Below are 16,657 nucleotides of genomic sequence, written 5' to 3' on the forward strand. Positions count from 1 at the left end.
CTTACTGTGAGGTTTAGGGACAAGCACCACTGGGCTAGCCCATGGGCTTTCTGAAGGCTCAATCATTCCTAATTCTAACATTTTCTGAACCTCTTGTTTAATGCAGTCCCTGACATGGTCAGGCTGCCTATAAATCTTACTTTTGACAGGTAAACTGTCTCCAGTATCGATTGTATGTTCACACCAAGTAGTGGTACCTGGTATCAGTGAGAAGAGTTCAGAAAACTGACTTAAAAGATTTATACAGTTATCTTTCTGCTCAGCAATAAGACAATATGCAATCAGCTTCAGTGGTGGAGAAGAGATCAGGGAGAGGGTCACTCTCTTCTTCCTGTCCCTCATTAGTTGCCATGAGCAGGGTGAGATCAGCCCTGTCATAGTAGGGTTTCAAGCGGATGACATGGAGCACCCTGAGGGGACTCCTGGCAGTGCCAAGGTCTACCAAATAGGTAACCTCACCCTTTTTTTCAACAATGAGATGGGGTCCACTCCATTTGTCTTGGAGTGCTCTTGGGGCCACAGGCTCCAAAACCCACACCTTCTGTCCTGGGTGGAACTGAATCAGGACAGCCTTCTGGTCATGCCATTGCTTTTGCAGCTCCTGGCTCGCCTGAAGGTTTTTACTAGCCTTTTTCATGTACTCAACCATTCTTGATCTTAGGCCAAGTACATAGTCCACAATGTCCTGTTTAGGAGCTTTTAAAGGTTGTTCCGAACCCTCCTTAACAAGTGCAAGGGGACCTCTCACAGGGTGCCCTAAGAGGAGTTCAAAGGGGCTAAAGCTCAATCCTTTTTGGGGTACGTCCCTGTAAGCAAAAAGGAGGCATGGTAACAGGACATCCCATCTCCTTCTGAGTTTTTCAGGGTGTCCCATTATCATACCTTTGAGAGTTTTATTAAACCTCTCAACGAAGACCATTTGTTTGTGGATGATAAGGGGTAGTGAACTTGTAAGTTACACCACATTCCTTCCACATTGCCTTGAGGTATGCATACATGAAGTTACTACCTCTGTCTGACACCACTTCCGTAGGGAAGCCCACTCTGGAAAAGATTCCCAGGAGGGCCTTTGCCACTGCAGGAGCTGTAGTGGTCCTTAAGGGGATGGCTTCAGGGTACCTAGTGGCATGGTCCACTACCACCAGGATAAACCTATTGCCTGAAGCTGTTGGAGGGTCAAGGGGGCCAACTATGCCAACCCCTAACCACAGGAAGTGGAATTAAGGGGGCCTTTGGAGTGCCACCAGTCTTGTCACTGGCTTGGCAGGTCACACAAGAGCAACAAAACTCTTTAGTGTCCTCTGACATATGAGGCCAGTGAAACAGGGGAACAAGCCTGTCCCAAGTTTTACTTTGGCCCAAATGCCCAGCCAAGGGAATGTCATGTGCCAAGGTAAGAAGAAACTCTCTGTATTTCAAGGGGATGACCAATCTCCTGGCAGCTCCAGGTTTACAGTCCCTTGACTCAGTATACAAGAGGTTGTCTTCCCGATACACCTTATGGCTATCACTGACATCCCCATTCTGCTGCTTGACAGCTTGCTGTCTTAAACCCTCTAGTGTGGGACAGGTCTGTTGTGCCACACTCAGCTGTTCTCTAGCAGCCCCCCACACCTAAAAGCTCAGCAGTGTCTGCTGCCAGCTCATCTGGTTTAGGTTCTGCACAGGGAAAGGATTCCTCTTCCTCAAAAGGGGAATCTTCTGGAGAGGGAGGGATAGTGGGCAAGGATTTACCCTTTCTACCCCTAGCTTTTGGGAGCACTTGGTCCATTGTTCCAGGATCCAAGTTTCTCTGTCCTTTTTGCTTGTTGGCCTGAGCCCTTGTCAAAGCGAAAATATGCCCAGCATTGCTGCATGAGCCTCCAACTCCACTTCAGCCCAAGCTGATGTCTCCAAATCATTGCCTAGTAAGCAATCTACAGGTAATTCAGTGGCTACCACAACTTTCTTTGGACCAGTAAACCCCCCCCCCACCAGTTGAGATTCACAACAGCCATGGGGTGGCTAAGTGTGTTATTGTGAGCATCAGTCACTTGGTACTGCTGACCAAGTAGGTGTTGATCAGGGTGAACCAGTTTCTCTATAACCATAGTTACACTGGCTCCTATGTCCCTGTAGGCCTCAACACCGCTGATTAGGGGTAGTTGCTTGTACTTACCCATATTAAGGGGACAAGCAACCAAGGTGGCAAAGTCAATGCCACCATCAGAGACTAAAACAGCCTCTGTGGTCTCCCTAACAAGACCAACCCCAACTACACTGCCAATAGTGAGCCCAGCTACACCCTTGGATTGGCTATTTGTAGTAGACTTCCCACCACCACTGCCATTACTAGGGGCACTAGAGGTTGCAGTTGGGGTTGTGGTGGTGGGAGGTTTGGTGTTTTTCTTTGGACAAGTGGAATCACTTGCCCAATGGCCTTTTACTTTACATAAATAACACCAAGGTTTTTTCTGATTGTTAGAAGAGGATTTGGACCCACCACCCCCAGAGGATTTTTGTGGGCCTGATAAAGACTCAGAATGTTTTTTATCTTTGTCCCCACCCTGTCAGAAGACTTACCATCCTTCTTCTTGCCATCCTTGTCACCCCCTGTATGAACGTTTCTGTTCACTCTTGTTCTGACCCATTTGTCTGCCTTCTTTCCCAATTGTTGGGGAGAGGTCAGATCTGAGTCTACCAAGTACTGGTGCAAGAAATCAGACAGACAATTATTAAGAATATTCTCTCCCAGATTAGATTATACAGGCTTTCATAGTCAGTTACCTTACTGCCATGCAACCAACTCTCCAGGCCTTCAATGAACAGTCTACAAAATCTGTCCAGTCTTGAGAGGACTCTTTTCTGGTGTCTCTGAACTTAATCCTGTATTGTTCAGTGGTTAAGCCAAATCCACCAAGAGTGCATCCTTCAAAACTTTGTAGTTATTAGCATCACTTTCTCTAACAGTAAGGAGCCTATCCCTACCCTTATCAGTGCAAGATAGCCACGACATAGCAGCCCACTGCCTTTGAGGGACCAGATGTACCATACAGGCCCTCTCAAGTGCAGCAAACCACTTGTTAATGTCATCCGCCTCCTTGTAAGGGGGGACTATTTTATGCAGGTTTCTGGAATCTTGCTCTCTAATGGGATTGCTATCAAAAACACTGCTGCTGCCACCATGGGGAACTAACCCCAATCTCTGCCTTTCCCTCTCTACATCCAGAGATTCCCTGTCTAAGGCCAGCTGCTGCTGTTTAAGCTTCAGCCTGGCCTCTTCCAACCTCAGCTTTCTGAGTTCCCTTTCCATTAAGTTATCCTCAGGGTGAGAGGCTTGGGAATTGTGAGACACAGAGGAAATTTGGGAATTGTCAGAGAGAGACCTGTCCCTAACTGGCTGGACCCTAGTAACCTGGCCTTTAGGAGTGAAATATGCCCTACTAATGTGTGACCCCCTCCCACTACCAGTGTCACTAAGTGGCCTGCTAGCTGGCAGGTCTTTGGAAGAACCCTCCCCAGTGTCTTCAGGGGACTCCTCTGAGTCTGACTGGGTAGCCTCCCCTCCTACCTACTGTTCCTGTGATGGGCCAGATTGGTTCTGGTCACTTTCTAGGAGAAGGCTAAAGAGAGAGTCTTTGGTAGGATTTGTGCCAATGCTTAAACCTATTTCTTTGCAGAGACCCTTCAAACTTTTAAAGTTTAAACTCTCATAGGTTGCCTGAACAACTTTGGGAGTAAGCTCTACTGCAGACATAATAGAAAAGGTTTAGGACAGAGAGAGAAAAAGTTTTAGAAATTTTAAAAGAACAGAAAAAAAACTTTTTCAAACTTTTAAAAGTTTTCAGAAACTTTTCAGAAACTTTGTAGAAAGTTTTAGAGATGGAAAGTTAAACTGTTTAGTTCAATGTGTATATCTTGAAGTATTTGGTATATGTCTTTCTCATGAAAAGCACCAATGACAAAGTGGTAAAGCAGTTACAAGTACTTATCCCACTGATGCACCACGAATGTAGGAGGCTGGCTAGGCGTATAGTGGGTACCTTGTGGTACTTACACCTTGTGCCAGGTCCAGTTATCCCTTATTGGTAGATTAGGGGTGTTCTAGAGGCTTAGGCTGATAGAGGTAGCTATAGCAGAGCAGCTTAGGCTGAACTAGGAGACATGCAAAGCTCCTACTATACCACTTATATCATATAGCACTATATCACAAGAAAACACAATACTCAGAGTTACTAAAATAGAGGTACTTTATTTTAGTGAAACTATGCCAAAAGTATCTCAGAGTATATACTCCCTTTGGGATGTAAGTAATATACACAAAATGTACACACACAAACCAAATCAGGTAAGTAAACAGTTAGAAAAGTAGTGCAAATACTGTAGAACACAATCGAATGCAATAGGGAGACATAGGCCTAGGGGCAACACAAACCATATACTCCAAAAGTGGAATGCGAACCACGAATGGACCCCAGGCCTAGTGTAGTGTGTAGAGGGTCGCTGGGAGTGTAAGAAAACACTAAGGGTGTCCAAGATACCCCACCCCAAGACCCTGAAAAGTAGGAGTAAAGTTACCCTACTACCCCAGAAAGACAGTAAAGTCGAGATAGGGGATTCTGCAAGGACAACAACTGACTGCAAAACACTGAAGACGGATTCCTGGACCTTAGGACCTGTAAAGGAAGGGTACCAAGTCCAAGGGTCGCGCAAGTGTCCAGTGGGGGCAGGAGCAAACTAAAGCCCGGATGAAGGTGCAAAAGGGCTGCCTCCGGGTGGAAGAAGCTGAAGATTCTGCAACAACGAAAGATGCCGGGAACTTCCCCTATGGTCAGAGTATGTCCAACGGCGTGCAGGAGGAAGCAGAGTTGTTTCCACGCAGAAAGACTGCAAACAAGCCTTGCTAGCTGCAAGAGTCGCGGTTGAGGTATTTGGGTGCTGCCAGGGTCCAGGAAGGACCAGGAGTTCGCACCTTGGAGGAGGAGACAGAGGGGGCGCTCAGCATCACGGAGAGCCCACACAGAAGCGGGCAGCACCCGCAAAAGCACCTGAACAGGCACTTAGAAGATCTGAGGACGACGGTCAACTCAAAACAACAAAAGAGGGTCCCACAATGCCGGAGTCCAACTCAGTGAGTTGGGCAATGCAGGACAGAGTGCTGGGGACCTGGGCTAGGCTGTGCACAAAGGAAGCCTTGCAAAAGTGCACAGAAGCCCGAGCAGCTGCAGTTCACGCAGTACACAGGATTACTGTCTGGCGTGGGGAGGCAAGGACTTACCTCCACCAAATTTGGACAGAAGGACCACTGGACTGTCGAAGATACTTGGACCCAGCTCCTGTGTTCCAGAGATCACACTTGTCAGGATGAGAGGGGACCCAGAGGACCGGTGATGCAGAAGTTTGGTGCCTGCGTTGGCAGGGGGAAGATTCAGTCGACCCACTGGATATTTCTTCTTGGCTTCCAGTGCAGGGTGAAGGCAGACAGCCCTCAGAGCATGCACCACCAGGAAACAGTCAAGAAAGCCGGCAGGATGAGGCGCTACAATGTTGCTGGTAGTCTTCTTGCTACTTTGTTGCGGTTATGCAGGCGCCCTGGAGCAGTCAGCGGTTGATCCTTGGCAGAAGTCGAAGAGGGAAGTGCAGAGGAACTCTCGTGAGCTCTTGCGTTCGTTATATGGTGGGAAACCCACAGGGGAGACCCTAAATAGCCCTCAGAGGAGGATTGGCTACAGAGAAAGGTAAGCACCTATCAGGAGGGGTCTCTGACGTCACCTGCTGGCACTGGCCACTCAGAGGAGTCCATTGTGCCCTCACACCTCTGCATCCAAGATGGCAGAGGGCTGGGACACACTGGAGGAGCTCTGGGCACCTCCCCTGGAGTGGTCATTCCCCTTTCCTTTGTCCAGTTTCGCGCCAGAGCAGGGCTGGGGGCATCCCTGAACCGGTGTAGACTGGCTTATGCAAGGAGGGCACCATCTGTGCCCTTCAAAGCATTTCCAGAGGCCAGGAGAAGCTACTCCTCTCAGGCCCTTCACACCTATTTCCAAAGGGAGAGGGTGTGACAACCTCTCTCAGAGGAAATCCTTTCTTCTGCCTTCCTGGGACTGTGCTGCCCAGGCCCCAGGGGGGGCAGAAATCTGTCTGAGGGTTGGCAGTAGCGGTAGCTGCAGAGAAAACCCCGGAACGTTAGTTTGGCAGTACCCAGGCTCTATGCTGAAGCCCTGGGGATGCATGGAATTGTCCCACCAATACCAGAATGGTATTGAGGGGACAATTCCATGATCCTAGACATGTGACATGACCATGTTCGGAGTTACCATGGTGACGCTACATATAGGTATTGACCTATATGTAGTGCACGCGTGTAATGGTGTCCCCGCACTCATAAAGTCCGGGGAATTTGCCCTGAACAATGTGGGGTGCCCTCACACTAAGTAACTTTGCACCTAACCTTCACTAAGTGAGGGTTAGACATATAGGTGACTTATAAGTTACTTAAGTGCATTGTAAAATGGCTGTGAAATAACGTGGACGTTATTTCACTCAGGATGCAGTGGCAGTCCTGTGTAAGAATTGTCTGAGCTCCCTATGGGTGGCAAAAGAAATGCTACAGCCCATAGGGATCTCCTGGAACCCCAATACCCTGGGTACCTAGGTACCATATACAAGGGAATTATAAGGGTGTTTCAGTGTGCCAATCAGAATTGGTAAAATTAGTCACTAGCCTGCAGTGAACATTCTAAAAGTAGAGAGAGCATAAACACTGAGGTTCTGGTTAGCAGAGCCTCAGTGCTACAGTTAGGCACCACACAGGGAACACATACAGGGCATACTTTATGAGCACTGGGGTCCTGGCTAGCAGGATCCCAGTGACACAGGCAAAAACAAACATACATACAGTAAAAATGGGGGTAACATGCCAGGCAAGGTGGGACTTTCCTACACTGCACCTAGGAAGAAGTGACTATTAAATCTCTTAAATCAATGATTCTAACATTGTCTGTCGAAATAAAAAATGGCTTTGCTATCTCAGAATCAAATCAAAGAGAAATCCAGGGCTCATGTGAAATACTCAAGAAAAAGTTTGATCTTTTGGCTGCAAGGACTCAGGTTCTTGAGGATACACGTTCGCAACTGAAAGACACAGTGGGAAAAAATAGGGCAGAGATACAGGCATTGAGGCACAGAGAACAGGACTGTCAGGAGAAGTTAGAGTCATTGGAGAATAATTAAGGAAGAGACAACCTGCGAATCTTGAATGTCCCTGAAGAGGTGGAAGGGAAAGATCTATCTGGTCAATTTGATAAAGGTAGGAATTCAAACAGAAGATAGTGAGGAACATTTTGCTAAGGATATTCAAAGAATACATAGAGATCCTCAAGATCCGCAAGATCTTCAGATGGATCCCCTCTGAATCCAGAAGGACGGTCACCCATGCCCTCGTCAGCAGCAGACTGGACTACGGCAACGCTCTCTACGCGGGAACCACAACCAAACTCCAGAAAAAACTGCAACGTATACAGAATGCCTACGCACGCCTCATCCTTGACATCCCACTCTGCAACCGCATCTCAGCCCACCTAAGAGATCTACACAGGCTCCCCGTCAACAAGAGGATCACCTTTAAACTCCTCATCCACGCTCACAAAGCACTCCACAACACTGGCCCTGCCTACCTCACCGGGCGACTCACCTGCCGCACTCCCAACCGTCAACTCCGCTTCGCCAACCTCGCTCTCTCCACCGTCCCTCGAATCCACTGAACTACAGCCGGCGGCAGATCTTTCTCCTACCTCGCCGCCAAGACCTGGACCTCCCTCCCCATCCACCTACGACAGACCCAAGACCTGGCTGTTCGAGCAGTAGCACTCCCCCCCGCCTCCTTTCAGCACCGTGAGACCCTGGCGGGTGAGTAGCGCGCTCTACAAATGATTGATTGATTGATTGGTTCAGGAGAAATCCCAATAGAAGTAAACCTCAGATGATTTTGCTGAATCTCCACAAATACTCTTTGAAAGAAAGGATTTTGTACAAAGCGCTGAAATTGAAAATGTTGAGTGCAATCAGGTTCTCATTCAAAATCAGATATGTCGTGGGATACATTAAACAGGCAGTGGAAACTGCAAAAGCGAATAGAGGAGTTAAAAAAATCAGGAGCTACGATTTCCAGCTTACCTCTGCGTTATGCACAACAACAAAAATGCATTATTTAAAGGGGTCAATCTAGAGAAGCAGATGAACTGGTGAAAGCAATTTAGATGGGTAACCATTCATGATTAATGTAGCAGGCTGCATCTGCAGTCCATCCTAGAGATTTAGGTTGTGTTTAGAAATGTTTTCTGATGTTGTAGTGTTTAAAACTATCACTTAAAAGCTCCCAATGCATTGATATAATCTGATGCACCAAGGTGAAACGCTTCTGCGTTTAACGTAAAACACTTTTTTGAACTTTATCATATTTCTACATGATGCTTGTGGCTCAAAAAACATGCCAAACATCATTGCTCTGCATGTGCATAGGCTCTTAGAGCCAAACCAGGCGTAAAAGGCACCTATGATGCTTTTTTGGCATGATTTTGTCATTGCATTTAGACAGCACTTTTGTTATCTTTTTGTAAACCAATGTCACACTACACTTCATGATTGCTCTCACAACACTAAAACAATAAAATAAACAACTACAAATATTCATGTTGTATTGTTCTAATTTTCCATAGGTTTTCTTTCCAAGGCAATAATGAGTGAGGCAGGGCCCTCTGTTACGTAGTTAGGGATGGGATGTGGGCAAGATATAACAGCAGCTTTCAACCCTAGTGCTTTCACACCTCTTCCATGGACTCATAAAGTGTCGCTTAGGTAAGTGATAATAATGAATTCATGCCAAGATTTTGAATGTGGTAAGAGGGAAATATTCAGAAGAAATCGGGGGAATTGATTTTCCTCTTTGATTTACATTGAACTGGAGGAGATTTTAGGTGGGAGACACCTAACGTAAAGCCTTTTTTTTTTTTTTAAATTGGAAATCTCCCGCCTGCAGTTATGTATGGTACTTAACTTTTTTTAAAGGGAGATGATTAGGGTGAGTAGGAGAGTGGAGGGGGGAACCTGAATGGAGGAAAAACAAAAAATCTAATGAAGGTAAGTCTCGCTTCAAACGTGCTTTAGTTGCTGAGAGGTGAGGTTAATGTTTAACAGCGATTAGTTAGCAATCCAAGCTGACAGCCAACAACCCCAGCCCACTGCGGGGATAGGGAGGGTGCCGAAGTCCTGGCAGCCACCTCCCTCAAAAATAAAGTATCCCGCAGGCGGCTCTCTCTCGAAAAAAGGCCCGTGGGCGATCACTTCTGGGGCGTCTCTTCCGGTATGACAACTTGTAGAGTTTCCTTCCGGAGCTAGTGGGCCGTCTTTCCCCGGGCCGTCATTTTATTCTAGCCAATCGTGTGATCTGGGGGGAGGTACTGGCGTTCACTCCTTCCTAGTTACCGTTTCACAGTGTGTTAATCGGAATATACACTGGTTTCCGATTGCCTCTGTTATCGGTTGTAGAACCTGAGACGAAGGCAAACTAGAGGAAATCAGATTCGGGTCTTCTGTCTGGAACCGGGAGGTAAGATTCGTGCTAGAGTACTTCTCGTCTGATTCGGACAGGATGTTTTTTTTATCTGAAATATGCGGTCTGTGCATAAGGAGCAGAAAAACAAGTGGCTGCCTGCTTCTATGTGCTAGGGAGGTATGGTACGTCTGAGGAGAAGGATGACGGGTGCTTTTTAGGGTCAGTGTTCCAAGGGTACTACTGGTTTTAGGAGAGGAGGGAGCAGGAGGACTCCGTCCCGGTTGAGGACAGGAGTTGTCAAATGAGTTTATATAATCTCACAGTGTTTGTACACCGGTGGAAACTAGCTTGTTCGTGGAGAGCCACATTTTTTACTTCTGCCCATTCTTCAAGAGACTAGAATTTAAAAAGAGAGGAGATTTTACCCGGACAGTTTAATAATCCTGTTACTCTAATTGAAACAGGGCCGCTGTGATTTCCTTCTTAAAGGGTCAGTACTACCACCTCTGAGAAGAATGGAGAGAGGCAGATGTCACCACGAAGCTGAATACTGGACTAAATCTAGGCCATGAGTTTGGCGAGTATCATATAACCGTGACAGCAATTATGTTGGGTCCGGGCGCCCCGATCCCTTTTGTAGTACTGATTATGTTAGTGACATTTTCTGCTAGAGATAAGTTGCAACACGGATTCGTCTACCTCATGATTCTTGTTGTTCGCTTCTAATTCTTTAATGGTCTAAAATGAATGTTTGACTAAGAGATTCAATTCTCAAAGTAATTCGCAGGATACGTTATCTTCTCTTTAGTGCTAGTAGAACTGGTCCTGGTTTCTACTTTGAAAGTGAACATATGTATTTAAGATTAATAGTCCAAAAAGCAGGAACACAGTCACTATAAAACCTTGAAAGTATTCCAAAATCCATAAAGAGTCATTATACTAAAAGTTCTAATTTGTCAGTTATTGGAAAATCATTTGGTCAAAGTATAGAGATTAAATTGCTTTAGAAGTTGCACCGATGCACGTTCTTTAGCACCATTCTTTATCTAAAGAAGCATAAACGCAATTTGTACTTCATCCTTAAACACACGAGGGTTTCAACAAATGTTCTTTCCAATCTATGCTCAACAAAAGTAAGCCAGATGGAAAAGATACCTTATTTAGCAGCAAATGCTCTCAAATTTAGCATCTCTTATTTGCTCAAAGGGAGGAGAAAATAAAAGTTAAATATGATTAATTCACTGCTCCCTTTCAAATGATAGAACATGCAAATTGCTAATGTATTTGGTTTTTTAATCTTTTCAACAGTCATAAGCTTACTTAATTTCAGTAAAACAGTGACTTCTCCCGATGGATGATCTCTGGCGCTATTACAAGTGTGAAAAGAGAAGGAATGTAAGTTATGTGCATGTTGGGGACTTCTTTTTGATAATTTGAGTCTATTAAGAACATCAAATAAAAATCAGCCAAACAATAATTAATATAATTCATATGAATATAATAGAACAAGAATAATGAGCATAGGATACAAACATAAGATAACATTGCTGAAAATGTATATAAGCATGGGAGAATATAAAAACGACACTGTAAAAAACTGCTTAAATACATAAGGAATATAGTGGGAAGAGCAAATGAGAGAACTATATAATACTGCAGTCTATGAATTAGAAAAAATACATCATCAAAGAACTGTAGACATAAAATGAAAGAATATATATATATATATATACACATGTGTTTATGAAATCATAAGTTACCTCTAATAGTATATTGAAAGCAGTAGGGTGAAATTCATGGTCATTTTCGTACTTCATCTGACACAGTAATCATTTTGTTAACAGGGGAGGAGTAGTGCGATAAATATGTTAGTGGAAGCCATAAGAGCTCTCTATTTATAGCTAAAGATATAGGAAATACATAGTTGTTATCTAGTCTGTGATGGGGGCAAATGGTGTTCCACTTGGATTTGAAAGTTACATTCTGATCTTGTTTCCAAGTTGATGTTATTAAGTGAAAAGCAGTCACCAACAATAAATCTATCAGCTTATGTTGAAGGGTTATATGAGGCCATTGAGGTGCCAAACTACCTAAAAAAGATATTAGAAAGGAAACTAAATAACAACTTAGAGACCAGACCATTTTCCAAAACTAGTGAATAGGAGGACACTCAAATAACATGTTTTATCGCCGCAGGGGTAAACAAGATACAATGTGATTGAGAGTAGGATGCTTATCAGTGAAATGAAAAACACCCAGTATGTCCTCCCTAATGACTGACCTACAGCCTCTGACTTTACTGAGCCAGTGGATGGTTTTGTTGATCAATGATTCCTGTGCTTCCCTTACACTTAGCGCAAGTTTTGGGACATTGACCTAACTATGTCGTAGTTGTTGATAGGATCCCCAGGTGGCCTAATTTTTTATTTTAGATTTGAGTTTGGCCTGTGCGAGTTCAGAAAGGTGTGTCACAAGGAGCTTTAATCTATTTATGAAGGAATAGGATTCCCTTCATGCCTAACAAATGCCGTAAAGGTACATACCAGTTTCGGAGGCGGGCAGATAAATTCCCCTTCATGCTCTGCAATTAGCAGAAACATTAAGAGTTCTGCTGGTTGTGTAGAGAGCCTGTCGGGAGGAGTAGTTTCCAGGTTGGTGAGTAAACTAGAGCATGAAGGGTTGTTCTTCTTTTTAGTTTGGAGTGAATTAGCATATTATGATTTAGATTACTTAAGAACGTTGTCAGTTTATCAATTTTATCCATTTTGTTACAGAAGGCCTTCCAATGCATTTTCTTAGGCTTACTGTTTCATTTTTATTACGATTAGCAGTAATTTTATGTTGTAACTATTTTGAGCGGAGGTATTATTTGTAGAAGCAGACAGCTGCATGTGATTAGGTCACCCTTATTGCTTTTCCCTGGCTTTTTCCCCGTGGTATTTGTTGTCAAGAGGTCCTCAACCTCTTCGATCAACATATTATATTTTGTCCAGGGTGCAATTGTCTGAAGAGTGTCTTGGTTGTTTCTTTAGTTTACCCAGTTTCGATAGTTTATTGTCAGCCTTGCGTTTTACCATTGTGATAGAATATGATTAATTTGATTTCCCTGTGACTTTTGATAATTAATAATTGTGTACTGCTCCTTTGTGAGGTTCGCCAAAAGTAAGGGGTTCGGATAGCTCTCCCACCCCAAGAGCCTTAATTACAGTACTATCGGCAAGGATTTATTTGTGTGTGGCTAGACTATATAAGTGTGTGTGTGTATTTATTTATATCTCCTAGTGGCAGTGGCCACTGGGTAGTTATAGTTAGAATCATGTTTCTTTAGAAAATACCCTTTTTTGTGTTGCCACCATTTGATTAATCTCCACAAAACCTTCCAAAACAGTGCCACTTTTCAACCAATTTGCGCATAGAAATTTCTAGGTGATCCGTCAAGTGGGAGCCGAGAAAAAGTGGAGTCCTAAAACATGTTTTTCTCATTCTTTTTTTCTTGGGAACTTTAGAGACAGCTGCAGCCCAAATCTCTGAACAGATTTACACGAAATTTAGCAGAAAGCTAAATCTTGGTCCGGAGAGAGTGCTTTTTGTGTTTGGTTCTAAATCTGTTCAATAGTTTTGGAGAAATTAAGTTTTTTAAAAATTGTCTATCACACCGCAGAGGATCTGCGGAGCTGACAAATCGCATCCTGAGATCTTATTGGCTGCCACCACCTCAATCAGGAAGTGTTGGAAGCCATCTTAGGATTCGGGACACTTAACCTTTGTTTTTTTTCAAAGGATTGCAAGGGAATTTTTTTAATGTAAAGTTATATTTCACTATCATACATAAAGCCAACCCCTGGCAGCGCTTGGAGGGTTGTCTCTTAGGACTCAATGGTCCCCAGGCCCCATTACTTGGGGTCGGCACACTTTCAGTGTCCCTTAGAGCCCATCCCAAGACCACAGTAGTTTCCTTGCCCTCACTGGCGCTGGCAAGGAAACGTGTTTGCTCCCGTCTGGCAGGAACTTTTTAAAAAGTCCCATCGAACTGGAGCAAACACCAGGGGCTTCATTACGACTTTAGCGGTCTTCAGAGAAGACCATCAAAGCCGCTGCAGCCAGCATATCGCCATGCTGGCGTTATGCTGGCCACCCAATTAGGAGTTTCCCGCTGGGCAAGTGGGCAAAAACAGCGTTTCCACTCACTGGTCCAGCGGAAAACTCATTACCCAGTAATAACCAGGGTCCCTCAACAGATACAGAGAGAGAAACGGGAAAAGTACACCAGGAAAGTAAAATATTGCTCTCCCTAGGTTCTTGTACAGTCAGTTCAGTCCAAAATGGACGGACGCTGAAAATAAAACTGTCTTAAATAATGATCAAATATTTATTCACAATAACAAAATAATGCAAGAAAAATAAATATATGCATTTCATCATTGACCAACCTCCCCCAAAACTGATACAACAATACAAACAAAGAAAAACAATGAGACACTTCGTTATACACAACACCACATATCTACAAACACATAAAACATATAAAACATTCAACATAAAAATAATCAGCACTCCCAACGTCAATATTGTCCATATATACATACAACTAACAGATTAAATATAATCAAATTTGTTTTCAAATAATTACACAAAAAAATTCTTATCGAAGAGAACATCGCAAAGATAAATACTAGTAACGTCAGTACATGTGCTCACTAATACTCCTCCATCCAGTCCATCTCATGAGTATAGTCCATTTCTCATATTACTTCAAGATTGCACTTTGAAATAGCCTTAGGAATATAATCCATTTTTCATAATGCTCTTCAAGATTGCGCTTTTGGAATAGCCGACGCACGTTTCGGTGGAGTTATACTTCAGGGTCAATGTCTCTTATTCACAACCACCTTCATCAGGGCAATCCAAACATACTGGTTTACACAATATCCTCTTCACATAGAGTATCTCACTGAAATAATGAAAACAATGTTCCTATATGAAATGGCTCTAAAGAAAATTCCCAAACATATACAATGCGTCTGTTCCAACACACCACCGACTGGAAACAGTGAGAATGTGGGCCCATGCAAAAATTACATGCAGGTCACCACAACACCCAAATGTCTACATAGAGTGTTTAAGACCCCAAAGTAGAGAAGCCTCAAAGATCCACAAACATGTCACAAAAAGCAACTGCTTACCCACACTGTTCACGCTTCACACTCCTCATCTATCGAGTTTTCCACTATTGCATCTGAAGGGACTGCAACTGTTCGCGAAAAGCATAACACGAACCTAGCCAAAAAACGCTGTATTAAACCTGATTTATGTAAAATAGCAAGGCCTTTTGAAAGAGAAATCGCCCTTACTCCTATTCTATTTCAAAGCATTGTCTCTTACCTGCTCATTTTGGTGGTGGGGGTTCGGCAAAATCCGTCCGGCAACGATGAAATGGAGCCACCGCATTTCTCAATGCTTTCAACACGCCGATTGACCGCGGCTATAAAGAATCCAATCGACATAGAAATAGGATGTAAACATCACGGCCTCGTATCTCATCTAACTGGCGGCCATCTTAGCAGAGGGGAAACGTATACGCTGCGATACATCGCAAGTCGCACACACAAATGTTCCGTAAAGTAAAATGATAATAAAGAAAACAGAGATTTGACCATTACTTATGCTATCTATAGCAGCGGAAAATACTTTCCGTTTCAATCCACAAAAATATATATATAATTACTTGAAAGAGTCAACAGGGACAGAGGAACCGGTCACCCACTCGGAGTATTCAAATTCTATACATCGAATAACTGTGTCCTCCCTTTGATCACCGTGCATTGTCAGTCGTACATATATAAATACAGCACTTAAAAGGTTCAAAATAGGAAATCAGAGACAGAAATGCCTAGCTGCATCCTGCTCTCCCATAGACAAATCTGATAGATCGATACATCAGAGACATCCCACTGGGAACTCACAGGGCATTACACCAAGGAATGTCCTCGTTCAAGCCTCTCTTGTAAGTCTCTAAAAAGAAAATCCAAAAGACTTCCTTTTTCCTCCTAGAATGTTCTGAACTCCTGTCGTCACTCTCACTCACTTTTTCCAATATGACCCATCTCATCGGATTTTCATCATGATTGCGGGCCACCCAATGTTCCAATAAGGGAGCATTGGGTGTCCGAGTTGTAATAGAGGACTTGTATTCAGACAATCGAACTCCGAACTCCCTAGAAGTCTCATCAACATATCCCTGATTGCATGGACATAAAATTAGATAAATCACATTTTTAGACCTGCAATTTGTCATTGTTGTGAGGGAAACCTTCCTCCCATTGTGTGTAATGTCGCTGGTAACCACCGCCATTTCACAAGCATGACAATTACCGCATTTGAAGTTACCCTTCACCGGATCCAAGCCTGTAATGGATCTTTGAACTAGATCAGGAGACCGTCTCATAGACGATTTCACCAAAATGTTTCTCAACTTTTTGTTCCTTTTGAATGCAAATAATGGTTTCTCAAGCCCAACTCCGTTCGTATTGATGTTCAAGATGTGCCACTCGGAATTAATAATCTTTCTAATCCGGTTATTCAAAACCGAATGATGCACTACACATACTAGTCTGTCGCTGCTGCTTTTTTCCTTCGCTTGAAAAAGGGAGTCGCGGTTGTAATACTTTGCTCGTTTTAGCGAATCTCTGATCTCCTTCCTAGGGTAACCTCTTTGTTCAAGTTTCAACGAGAGAACCTCAGCATGTTTCAAAAAGTCTTTAATTTCTGTACAGTTTCACCCCCTGACTCCCATGCAGGCATTCACAGTGAAGATGAAAAGTGGTTGAGGGCCACCCACAGAGAGCTCAAGGTGTCCCATTTGTACTGTTTTACAGGAGAATATGTTCTTGTATCTGAAACTGCATGTTAAGAAATATGTGACAATTCTTATTGTCTTCTAGATGAAAGAACACTATCCTAAATAAAACACTAAGTAGTACATTAATATGTATTCGAAAAGCACACTACAACAGTATGTAAAACATAAACCATACACTTATGTATAGGTATCTCTGTAATGCAATAGTTCCCTTCAACATTAGTAATGCATTGCTGGGGATGTAGGCCACTATTGAATGGAGGACA

General features: G+C 43.6%; 1 protein-coding gene across 3 annotated transcripts in view; it reads left to right on the forward strand.

The window, feature by feature from the left end:
• The first annotated feature begins 9,412 nt into the window (after positions 1–9,412).
• ARL6 (ARF like GTPase 6) overlaps positions 9,413–16,657 on the forward strand; it is an 811,945-nt gene continuing 804,700 nt past the window's right edge. Inside the window, exon 1 of one of the 3 annotated variants that reach the window (XM_069240507.1) lies at positions 9,413–9,586. The gene's annotated coding sequence lies outside the window, so the exon portion shown is untranslated. Of the gene's footprint in view, positions 9,587–10,008; positions 10,023–16,657 lie in introns of those variants that run through there. The other 2 variants (XM_069240506.1, XM_069240508.1) reach the window with 2 other exon arrangements.

This window comes from Pleurodeles waltl, chromosome 6 (assembly GCF_031143425.1).
Source record: "Pleurodeles waltl isolate 20211129_DDA chromosome 6, aPleWal1.hap1.20221129, whole genome shotgun sequence".
Lineage (NCBI taxonomy): Eukaryota > Metazoa > Chordata > Amphibia > Caudata > Salamandridae > Pleurodeles > Pleurodeles waltl.